Genomic DNA, 10,913 nt, shown 5'->3' with positions numbered 1-10,913 from the left:
TAAGCAAATGAACTCCATTTGGCAGGAGACTCCATAGGGTGAAATTGCACATATAATTAGGGCCTTACACCCATTTTGAGCTTATTTGGGCAAAGTTCACAATGTAACTTTTGTAAACCCTAGAAATTAGCAGAAATGGCTTTACCAAGATTTAGTCATGCAAATCTATTCTCCTTGATGCACCACTTGGTGTAGTGTCATCATTTGAGGATTTGAACATGTCCACAAAAATTAAGATCAAAAGGACCCACTTGGCAATGTAGAGTTGTTCAAACTTGGATCTGGACAAAGAGGGTTTTGGGGCACTTTTGTGAACCAAAATTATTTTGATTGATATGAAACTTTGCAAGATCATCACATTATGCATATGTGACTTGTTAGAATTTTCTTGGATTTATTTGAAAATATTTCTTATAGAAATATTTCGAATACTTGAAATGGACAGAAATGGTTTTGAACGGTTTTGCCCAATATTTTGATCATGACCATATGTTGAAACTCATATATATGGACAATATATGTCCATTGAGTCTCCCTAATTTTTGTCAAATATTTTTAAAGCTTTAAAATAATTTTAACCTATTTAAGACCATTTCTGGCCTTAAGAAAAAGCCTTTAAATAAAATAGTAAAATAACTTTTAAAATTATACTTTTGTGGTTTCTGGGTACCCTATATCTTATAGGAGTAAAATATATTTTTGGAAAGATTTTTACTGCCCTTAATTAAGTACTTGCAGTGCAAACCTCAATTCAGGGGTTTTTGAAAAACTAATTTTTGAAAATACTATTTGGCCAAATTAGTTTTGTAAGAAATTATTTTTATGTCCTATACACATGGCATGATCATTGGTTCAGGAGTTTGGAGCAAGGAGATGAAGTATAGGAGTTGGAGAATTTATTTAATTTTTAGAGCACTTGCAAACAACAGTCAAACATTCAATCAAAGCAAAGACAAAACACTCAAAAGTTTTTGTCAAATCATATTTTATCATGATTTATTAGCTTAAGTTTTGTGGCATGAAAATCAAGGTGTGACAAGCCGTTTAGGACTTGCCTATAATCTAGGAGTCCTAGACACGGTTGGGTTACCCATGACCGTATTAATGAGAATCCTGTAATTGGGGGAACACGATCTCTGCTTTGACAAGACGTGTCGAAAAACTGCCTCGCGTTATGTGCGGGGCTGGTTAAAAGAAACGGTTCGAATAATCACCGGGCCATGACGTAACGTCATATTGCCGAAACAAGCTAGCAAATTAGATCCGCGAAAACATTATTCTCTCTACGGTGGAATGTGGAACTTATTTTGCAGGGTCGGAGACTATCCTCGTATTCAAATTCTTGTGTGACGTATTCGAAGAAGGAACCCGCCTTGCAATGCCGAAGACAACTGCGCACCGGACTCATCGTCATTGAAGCCTGGTTCAGGGGCTACTGAGGGAGTCCTGGATTAGGGGGTCTTCGGACAGCCGGACTATCTCCATTGGCGGGACTGTTAGACTATGAAGATACAAGATTGAAGACTTCGTCTCGTGTCCGGATGGGACTCTACTTGGCGTGGAAGGCAAGCTAGGCAATACGTATATGGATATCTCCTCCTTTGTAACCGACCTTGTGTAACCCTAACCCTCTCCGGTGTCTATATAAACTGAAGGGTTTTAGTCCGTAGGACAACAATCACAACATACAATCATACCATAGTCTAGCTTCTAGGGTTTAGCCTCTCTGATCTCGTGGTAGATCTACTCTTGTAACGCCCATATCTTCAATATTAATCAAGTAGGACGTAGGGTTTTACCTTCATCAAGAGGGCCCGAACCTGGGTAAAACTTCGTGTCCCTTGCCTCCTGTTACAATCCGGCCTAGACGCACAGTTCGGGACCCCCTACCCGAGATCCGCCGGTTTTGACACCGACAGGGCGCCTCTACCGCCCCTGCATCAAGACGGCACCCTCGTGCCAAGACGCACGACACATGGAGCACCCTCGCCTCCTCCGCACCAGGAAGGCGTCCTCACCACGAGAAGCGCGGTCCAACGGCGCGATCTGCCACGTCATGTGCCTGCGCATGAAGAAAGCAGCTTCCAAGAAGTTCCCCGACCACGGGAAATGCTCCTGCGCTCTTTGTGCCATCACGACAAGACCGTGTGCCACCTGCAGCGGTGGTGCACGGACATCAAGGGCAGGTTCCGCCTCTGCAGAGGGTCCCGGTGGCCACAGAAGGCTGCCGGGCCTTCACTCCGAGCTGCGCACCATCGTATGGCCGCACAAGTTCAAGCCGGAGATGCCACCGTGCTATGACGGCATGGTGGACCCGTCAGCCTTCCTGCCGACATATGAAGATGTCGTCCTGAAGGCTTGATATGTCTCCAACGTATCTCTAATTTTTTATTATTCCATGCTATTATATTATCTATTTTGGATGTTTAATGGGCTTTAATATACCTTTTTGTATTATTTTTGGGACTAACCTACTAACCAAAGGCCCAGTGCAAATTGCTATTTTTTGCCTATTTCAGTGTTTCGCAGAAAAGGAATATCAAACGGAATCCAAACAGAATGAAACTACGGGAGACTTGGAGTGGACAGCAAGGAAGCATCGAGGAGGCCACAAGGCAGGGAGGCGCGCCCAAGGGGCAGGTGTGCCCCCACCCTCGTGGGCCCCTCGTGGCTCCCCTGGATGACTTCTTTCGCCTATATATACTCATATACCCTGAAAACATCCGAGAGAACCACGAAACCCTATTTCCACCGCCGCAACCTTCTGTACCCAAGAGATCCCATCTTGGGGCCTTTTCTGGAGCTCCGCGGGAGGGGGAATCGATCACAAAGGGCTTCTACATCGACACCATAGCCTCTCTGATGATGTGTGAGTAGTTTACCATAGACCTTCGGGTGCATAGTTATTAGCTAGATGGTTTCTTCTCTCTCTTTGGATCTCAATACAAATTCTCCTCGATCTTCTTGGAGGTCTATTCGATGTAATTCTTTTGCGGTGTGTTTGTCGAGATCCGATGAATTGTGGGTTTATGATCAAGATTATCTATGAACAATATTTGGTTATTCTCTGAATTCTTTTATGTATGATTTGTTATCTTTGCAAGTCTCTTCAAATTATCAGTTTGGTTTGGCCTACTAGATTGATCTTTCTTGCAATGGGAGAAGTGCTTAGCTTTGGGTTCAATCTTGCGGTGTCCTTTCCAAGTGACAACAGGGGCAGCAAGGCACGTATTGTATTGTTGCCATCGAGGATAAAAACATGGGTTTTATATCATATTGCTTGAGTTTATCCCTCTACATCATGTCATCTTGCCTAATGGTTACTCTGTTCTTATGAACTTAATACTATGGATGCATGCTAGATAGCGGTCGATATGTGGAGTAATAGTAATAGATGCAGAATCGTTTCGGTCTACATGTCGCAGACGTGGTGCCTGTATACATGATCATGCCTAGATAATCTCATAATTATGCACTTTCATATCAATTGCTCGACAGTAATTTGTTTACCCACCGTAATACTTTTGCTATTTTGAGAGAAGCCACTAGTGAAACCTATGGCCCCAGGTCTATTTTCCATCATATAAGTTTCCAATCTATTTTACTTTGCAATCTTTACTTTCAATCTATATCATAAAATTACCAAAAATATTTATCTTATTATCTCTATCAGATCTCACTTTTGCAAGTGGCCGTGAAGGGATTCACAACCCATTTATCACATTGGTTGCAAGGTTCTTATTTGTTTGTGTAGGTACGAGGCGACTTGTGTGTAGTCTCCTACTGGATTGATACCTTGGTTCTCAAAAATTGAGGAAAATACTTATGCTACTTTGCTGCATCACCCTTTCCTCTTCAAGGGAAAACCAACGCAGTGCTCAAGAGATAGCAAGGCTGGGGCGACGACAGGGTCATGGCCAATTAGCTTCCCATGGCCCTCGCTAGAGCGCCGTCCGCCTGGCTGCTCGCTCTCCCAGGATCCTTAGCGGCATCTTGGGAGGAGCTGTGCGGCCTCTTCGTCACGCGCTTCACGGTGCTGGCGTCCCTCGCCCTCACGGCCCTCCTCGGCGGCTCGCAAGCACCGCCCTTGGACCGTAACACCAAGCCATTCTTTCGCCATATTGGCGCCGCCTCCATGCGGCAAGGAGCTCCCCCAGGTTGGGCGGCGCCCAAGGCCGACCTCACCTTCAACTCAGGGGATCACCCCATCAGCACCGTCGGCTCGGGCATTCTCCCAATGCTTTGCACGCCCACCATCTGCAACGTAGCTGTCACCAAGACCCTCATCGATAGCGGCGCCGCCCTCAACGTACTCTCTATGGAGGATTTTAGCCTTCTTCATGTACCACTCGAACGGCTCCGTCCCAGCAAGCCCTTCTCCGGGGTTGGTGGCAGCTCCACCAGCCCCCTGGGGCAAAATCTTCCTTCTCGTGACCTTTGGCACTTGCGACAACAACCGCACCAAGCTGATCGACTTCGACATCGCCCGCATCGGCCTCCCATACAACGCCGTCCTTGGGTACCCGGCTCTGGCTCAGTTTATGGCGGCGACACATCCGGCCTATAACCTCATGAAGAGGCCCAGGAGCAAGGACATCCTCACCATAGTTGGAGACACCAAGGAGGCTCTAGTAGTGCTCAAGTGTGCCCTCAAAACCGCCGCAGCAGCACGACCGGCCAACGAGGCCACCCCAGGGGTCAAGGAGGCCGCGCCAGCAAACGAGAAGCAGTTGTTCACCCAAGATCGGGCCGAAACCAACCAGGTGCCCATCGAGGAAGATGGGTCCTCAGGATCCACCTTCACCATAGGCGCCAACCTCGACCCTGAACAAGAGGAGGCATTGGTGAGGTTCCTGCACGCAAACAAGGATGTATTCACCTGGGAATCCAAGGAGCTAGTAGGGGTCCCCAAAGGGGTGGTCGAGCATCACTTGAGGGTGTGCCCCAATGTGCGCCATGTGAAGCAGAAGGCGCAGCGACAGTCCACAGAAAAGCAGTCCTTCATCATCCAGGAAACCCGCAAGCTAGAGGCAGCAGGTGTCATTCGCGTGGTTCGGTACCCTGAGTGGCCGGCGAAACCCGTCGTTGTACCGAAGAAAGGCGGGAAGGAGCGCATGTGTGTTGACTTCACCAACCTTAACATGGCCTATCCCCGAGACCCGTTCCCACTCCTGCGCATCGACCAAATTGTCGACTCTGCCACCGAATGCGACCTGTTGTGCTTCCTTGACGCACTTTCAGGCTATCACCAGATCAAGATGGCAGTGGAGGATGTGGAGAAGACGACTTTCCTGACCCCATGCGGGGTGTACTGCTACACTTGCATGTCGTTCGGGCTGCGCAATGCAGGCACGACCTTCCAACGGCTGGTGCACATCGCCCTGGGTCAGCAGCTCGAGAGGAACGCTGAGGCCTACATCGACAACATTGTGGTAAAGTCTTAGGAGGCAAGAACTTTGATTCAAGACCTGGAGGGGAACTTCGCAAGCCTGCGCCAGGTAGACATGCGGCTCAACCCAGAGAAGTGTGTGTTCGATGTCCCCTCTCGCAAGCTACTGGGATTCCTCGTGTCCCACAGGGGGATCGAGGCCAACCCGGGGAAGGTCAAGGCGATAGAAGACATGAGCCCACCACAAAATCTCAAGGAGATGCAAAAGCTTGCAGGCTGCGTGACTTCGCTGGGGCGCTTCATTTCCAAGCTGGGAGAGCGTGCCTTGCCATTCTGAAGAAGAAGGGCCCGTTCGAGTGGACCCCGGAGGCTAACCAAGCATTTGAAGACCTCAAGAGATACCTGACCAGCCCTCCGGTGATGGTGGCGCCTCGCCCACTCGAGCCCCTGGTGCTTTACCTTGCCGCCACTCCCTACTCTGCTAGCGCAACTCTAGTGGTGGTTCGAGATGAGCGCTAGGCCAAGGGTCTATTGCGCCCTCAGCCGAGGCGATACAGGACCCGAAGGGCACTTCAAAGGCTGCAGAAATGCCAACGAGTGACCAGGCCCAGCAAGGCGGCGTTCGTGGGACAATAGAGGCCCCAGTGGGCCACCAGGCTCTTGGGGTCCCGTCACCTCAGGAGACACCCCAACTTCCGGCAGGCGCAGGCTCCGTCGACACTCCCGCCCTCGTTGAGCACCCAGTGTACTTCATCAGCACGGTACTGCGGGATGCAAGGGCATGGTACCCCATGCCTCAGAAGCTCTTGCTCGCGCTCTTGGTAGCCTCACTTAAACTGCAACACTACTTCCAAGGTCACCCAATCAAGGGCGTCTCGGCCTACCCGCTGGAGAGGGTACTCAGGAGCCCCAACACTGCTGGAAGAGTCTCTGAATGGAACATCGAGCTCCAAGCATTCCAGCTGGAGTTCAGGACAACTAGGTTCATCAAGGGGGCCGCGCTCGCCGACTTCGTGGCAGAATGGTCCCTCTCGCCAAGAAGTGAAGCACCGGATGGCTGGGTGATACGTCTCCAACGTATCTATAATTTTTGATTGCTCCATGCTATATTATCTACTGTTTTGGACATTATTGGGCTTTATTTTCCACTTTTATATTATTTTTGGGACTAACCTATTAACCAGAGGCCCAGCCCAGAATTGCTGTTTTTTTTGCCTATTTTAGGGTTTCGAAGAAAAGGAATATCAAACGGAGTCCAAACGGAATGAAACCTTTGGGAACATGATTTTCTCACTGAACATGATCCAGGAGACTTGGATCCTACGTCAAGCAACCAACAGGGAGGCCACGAGGTAGGGGGGCATGCCTACCCCCCCCCCCCCCCAGGCATGCCCTCCACCCTCGTGGGCCCCCTGTTGCTCCACCGACATACTTCTTCCTCCTATATATACCTACGTACCCCCAAACGATTAGAAAAGGAGCAAAAACCCTAATTCCACAGCCGTAACTTTCTGTATCCACGAGTCCATCTTGGGGCCTGTTCCGGAGCTTCGTCGGAGGGGGCATCGACCACGGAGGGCTTCTACACCAATACCATAGCCTCTCCGATGAAGTGTGAGTAGTTTACCTCAGACCTACGAGTCCATAGTTATTAGCTAGATGGCTTCTTCTCTCTTTTTGGATCTCAATACAAAGTTCTCCCCCTCTCTTGTGGAGATCTATTCGATGTAATCTTCTTTTTGTGGTGTGTTTGCCGAGACCGATGAATTGTGGCTTTATGATCAAGTTTATCTATTAACAATATTTGAATCTTCTCTGAATTCTTTTATGTATGATTGGTTATCTTTGCAAGTATCTTTGAATTATCAGGTTTAGTTTGCCCTACTAGATTGATCTTTCTTGCAATGGGAGAAGTGCTTAGCTTTGGGTTCAATCTTGCGGTGTCCTTTCCTAGTGACTGTAGGGGCAGCAAGGCACGTATTGTATTGTTGCCATCGAGGATAACAAGATGGGGTTTTCATCATATTGCATGAGTTTATCCCTCTACATCATGTCATCTTGCTTAAGGTGTTACTCTGTTCTTATGAACTTAATACTCTAGATGCATGCTGGATAGCGGTCGATGTGTGGAGTAATAGTAGTAGATGCAGGAAGGAATCGGTCTACTTGTCTTGGATGTGATGCCTATATTCATGATCATACCTAGATATTCTCATAACTATGCTCAATTCTGTCAATTGCTCAACAGTAATTTGTTCACCCATCGTAAAATACTTATGCTCTCAAGAGAAGCCACTAGTGAAACCTATGGCCCCTGGGTCTATCTTCATCATATTAATCTTCCAATACTTAGTTATTTTCATTGCCTTTTATTTTACTTTGCATCTTTATCATAAAAATACCAAAAATATTATCTTATCATATCTATCAGATCTCACTCTCGTAAGTGACTGTGAAGGGATTGACAACCCCTTATCACGTTGGTTGCGAGGATTTATTTGTTTTGTGAAGGTGCGAGGGACTCGCGTGTAGCCTCCTACTGGATTGATACCTTGGTTCTCAAAAACTGAGGGAAATACTTACGCTACTTTGCTGCACCACCCTTTCCTATTCAAGGGAAAACCAATGCAAGTGCTCAAGAGGTAGCACTAGGTCATGTATATTGATGGCGCGTTCGCACGCCAGGGCGCGGGAGCTGGAGCAGTGCTCATCTCTCCCACACAGGACAAGCCCTACTACGTCGTGCAGCTCTTCTTCCAGCAAGGCAAGAAGGTCTCCAACAACATCGTGGAGTACGAAGGGCTCATCGCTGGCCTTAAGGCCGCTGTGGCCCTAGGGGTGAAGTGCCTAACCATTAGGGGAGACTCACAGCTCCTCGTCAACTTCTCCAACAAGGTATACGAGCTGAGGGATGAGCACATGGAGGCATACCTCATGGAGGTCCGCAAAATGGAAAAGAATTTCCTGTGTCTAGAGTTGCAGCATGTGACCCGTGGCACCAACAAGGAGGCCGACGACATTGCCAAAAGGGCATCCAAGCGACAACCCCAAGAGCCTGGTGTCTTTGAGGAGCGACTCTTCAAGCCGTCGGCAGCACCTCCACTTTTGGGACCGGTGCCACCTCGGGGGGAGCTCCCCCAACCACCTGCCTCGAGAGCCTCGGCCTACGGCCCGACCTCGGGAGCGCGCCTACTCCTGGTGCTCGAGCCTCAAGAGGGGTGCTGGACCAAGGAGTTCAAGGAATACCTGACGCAAGGGACGCTGCCGGACAAAGAGGAGGACGTGGAGCGCGTGGCCCGACAGGCTACGACATACTGCATCCACGACGGCGAGTTATACAAGAAGCGGCCAAATGATGTTTCCTTGCGATGCATCTCCAGGGAACAGGGGAATGACTTGCTGGATGACATACACGGGGAGACTGCGGACACCACTCGTCATCACGAACCCTTGTTGGCAAGGCGTTTCGCAGAGGGTTCTACTGGCCTACGACGCTCAACGACGCAACCGAGCAGGTGAAGTCCTGCGAGGCCTGCTAGTTCCACGTCAAGCAGATCCATTAGCCAGCTGAGGGCCTCCAGACCATCCCGCTCTCGTGGTCGTTCGCAGTATGGGGGCTGGATATCTTAGGCCCGTTCCCACGAGCGCCTGGGGGCTACCACTACCTCTACGTCGCCATCGACAAGTTCACCAAATGGGCGGAGGTAGCAACTGTCCGCACCATCCCGGCCGGATCTGCGGTCAAGTTCATCTAGGTTCTCGTGAGCCGGTTCGGGGTCCATAATCGCATCATCACCAACAATGGCTCGCAGCTTACTAGCAATCTCTTCAAGACATATTGTGCTAACCTTGGAACGCAGATCTGCTACGCTTTGATGGCACACCCCAGGAGCAACGGTCAAGCCGAACGCGCCAACGCGGAGGTCCTGAGAGGCCTCAAGACCAGGACCTTCAAGAAGAAGCTTGAGGCCTGCGGCAAGGGCTGGCACGACGAGCTCCATTTGGTAGTATGGTCCATCTGCACCACCGCCACTAAGCCAACACGAGAGACCCCGTTCTTCCTCATCTATGGAGCAGAAGCGGTTCTCCCTCACGAGGTCAAGCATCGCTCCGTGTGGGTCCTGGCGTTTGATGAGACGCAGTAGGACGCCATGCGGGGGATGGACCTTGTGTTGGGGAAGGAACACCACTTCGAAGCCACGCTTTGAGCGGCAAGATACCGGCAGGCGCTGTGGCGGTATCACAGCCGTAGCGGCCGCTCCAGGACGCTCGAGGTGGGCGACCTCGTACAAAGGCGGGTGCTCTCCAGGGAAGGGCTGCATAAGGTCTCACCCATGTGGGAGGGCCCGTTTAGGGTCACCCACGTCTCCAGGCCTGGCGTCGTGCGCCTGGAGACGTAGGATGGCGTCCCCATCCAGAACGCCTGGAACATCCAGCACCTCCGGAAGTTCTATCCATGAAGCAAGGCCCAGCGCCTATGAAGCAAGGCCATGTGCCTGTGAGGGTCTCCGCTCGTGACACTCTCACGTAATAATGAGTGGGGTTGTACACGCCCCAGAGTCTCAGGAGTGCCGCCCTCGGGCCTCAGGGGCTCCCTCCCATGTCCTAGTGGCAGGACTTAGCTCTGCGCTGGTGAGAAGACTAGACTAGGTGCCGGACGCGGCTTTTCATTTGCTTTCCGTAGTTGGCTTGCCCCCTTTTTTAATGGAAGTTCGCATTCTGGTGTTTCTTGTCATCTTGGTTCGATAGCCTTTTCCTTTGTTCTTCTCTCGGTTCTTTGTTTTGGCCCGTCCTATCCCTCACATGCCTCGCGAGGGGGCTGGACAGGTGCACTCGTGAGCATTTTTTCCTGTTCTTCACGAGGCTCCCTCGCTCGAGGTCGCAAGCTGGTGCTCCTCCCTTAATCCGTGCCCCTCGGGTACCATGATGCGGAGCTTTGGGTCATGGCCGGCCACGCCTACGACCTGGGCTTGGAAGAATAAGAGGTTCTTAACAAATTTTTGCAGTTCCTCGACGCCCCAAGCCAACGGCAAGGAGGTCTCATCAGGTACTGGGAGAGGCGCGCCTCACGGGGTGGAAACTACTTCAGACACATCAAGCTAAGTTATCTGTACACACGTACATAAAACGCTGATACTGCAACATGACACAGGAAAGATAAACATAACATAGCGACTTGGAAATCATGCTTCGTTGCATGCCCCTGTAGGGCCCCATACTTGTTTCTTTTTAAATGCAGGAAGGAAAGAACAAACCAAAAGCGGCACGCACCCCTGCGGCTGTTCATGAGGGTATGCCCTTGGCGCCCCCTGGACTCAACCAGACCCCTCCTCTCGCTTCACTGGGGCGCGGCGATGAGACGATCCGCTACCGCCTTCGAAGCAGGTGTAGCGGCTGGTCATAGCCGCCGTTGCTGGAGCTGTCGCCGGAGGAAGAGCCGCCGTAGATGGATGAGCCGTGGCCAGCACCAAGGATGAGTCCACCTTCATCCTCGTTAGGACTGTCGCCAAGGCCGAGCACCTCG

Source organism: Triticum aestivum, chromosome 7A (genome assembly GCF_018294505.1).
Source record: "Triticum aestivum cultivar Chinese Spring chromosome 7A, IWGSC CS RefSeq v2.1, whole genome shotgun sequence".
Classification (NCBI taxonomy): Eukaryota; Viridiplantae; Streptophyta; class Magnoliopsida; order Poales; family Poaceae; genus Triticum; species Triticum aestivum.
This window is presented reverse-complemented; position numbering follows the sequence as displayed.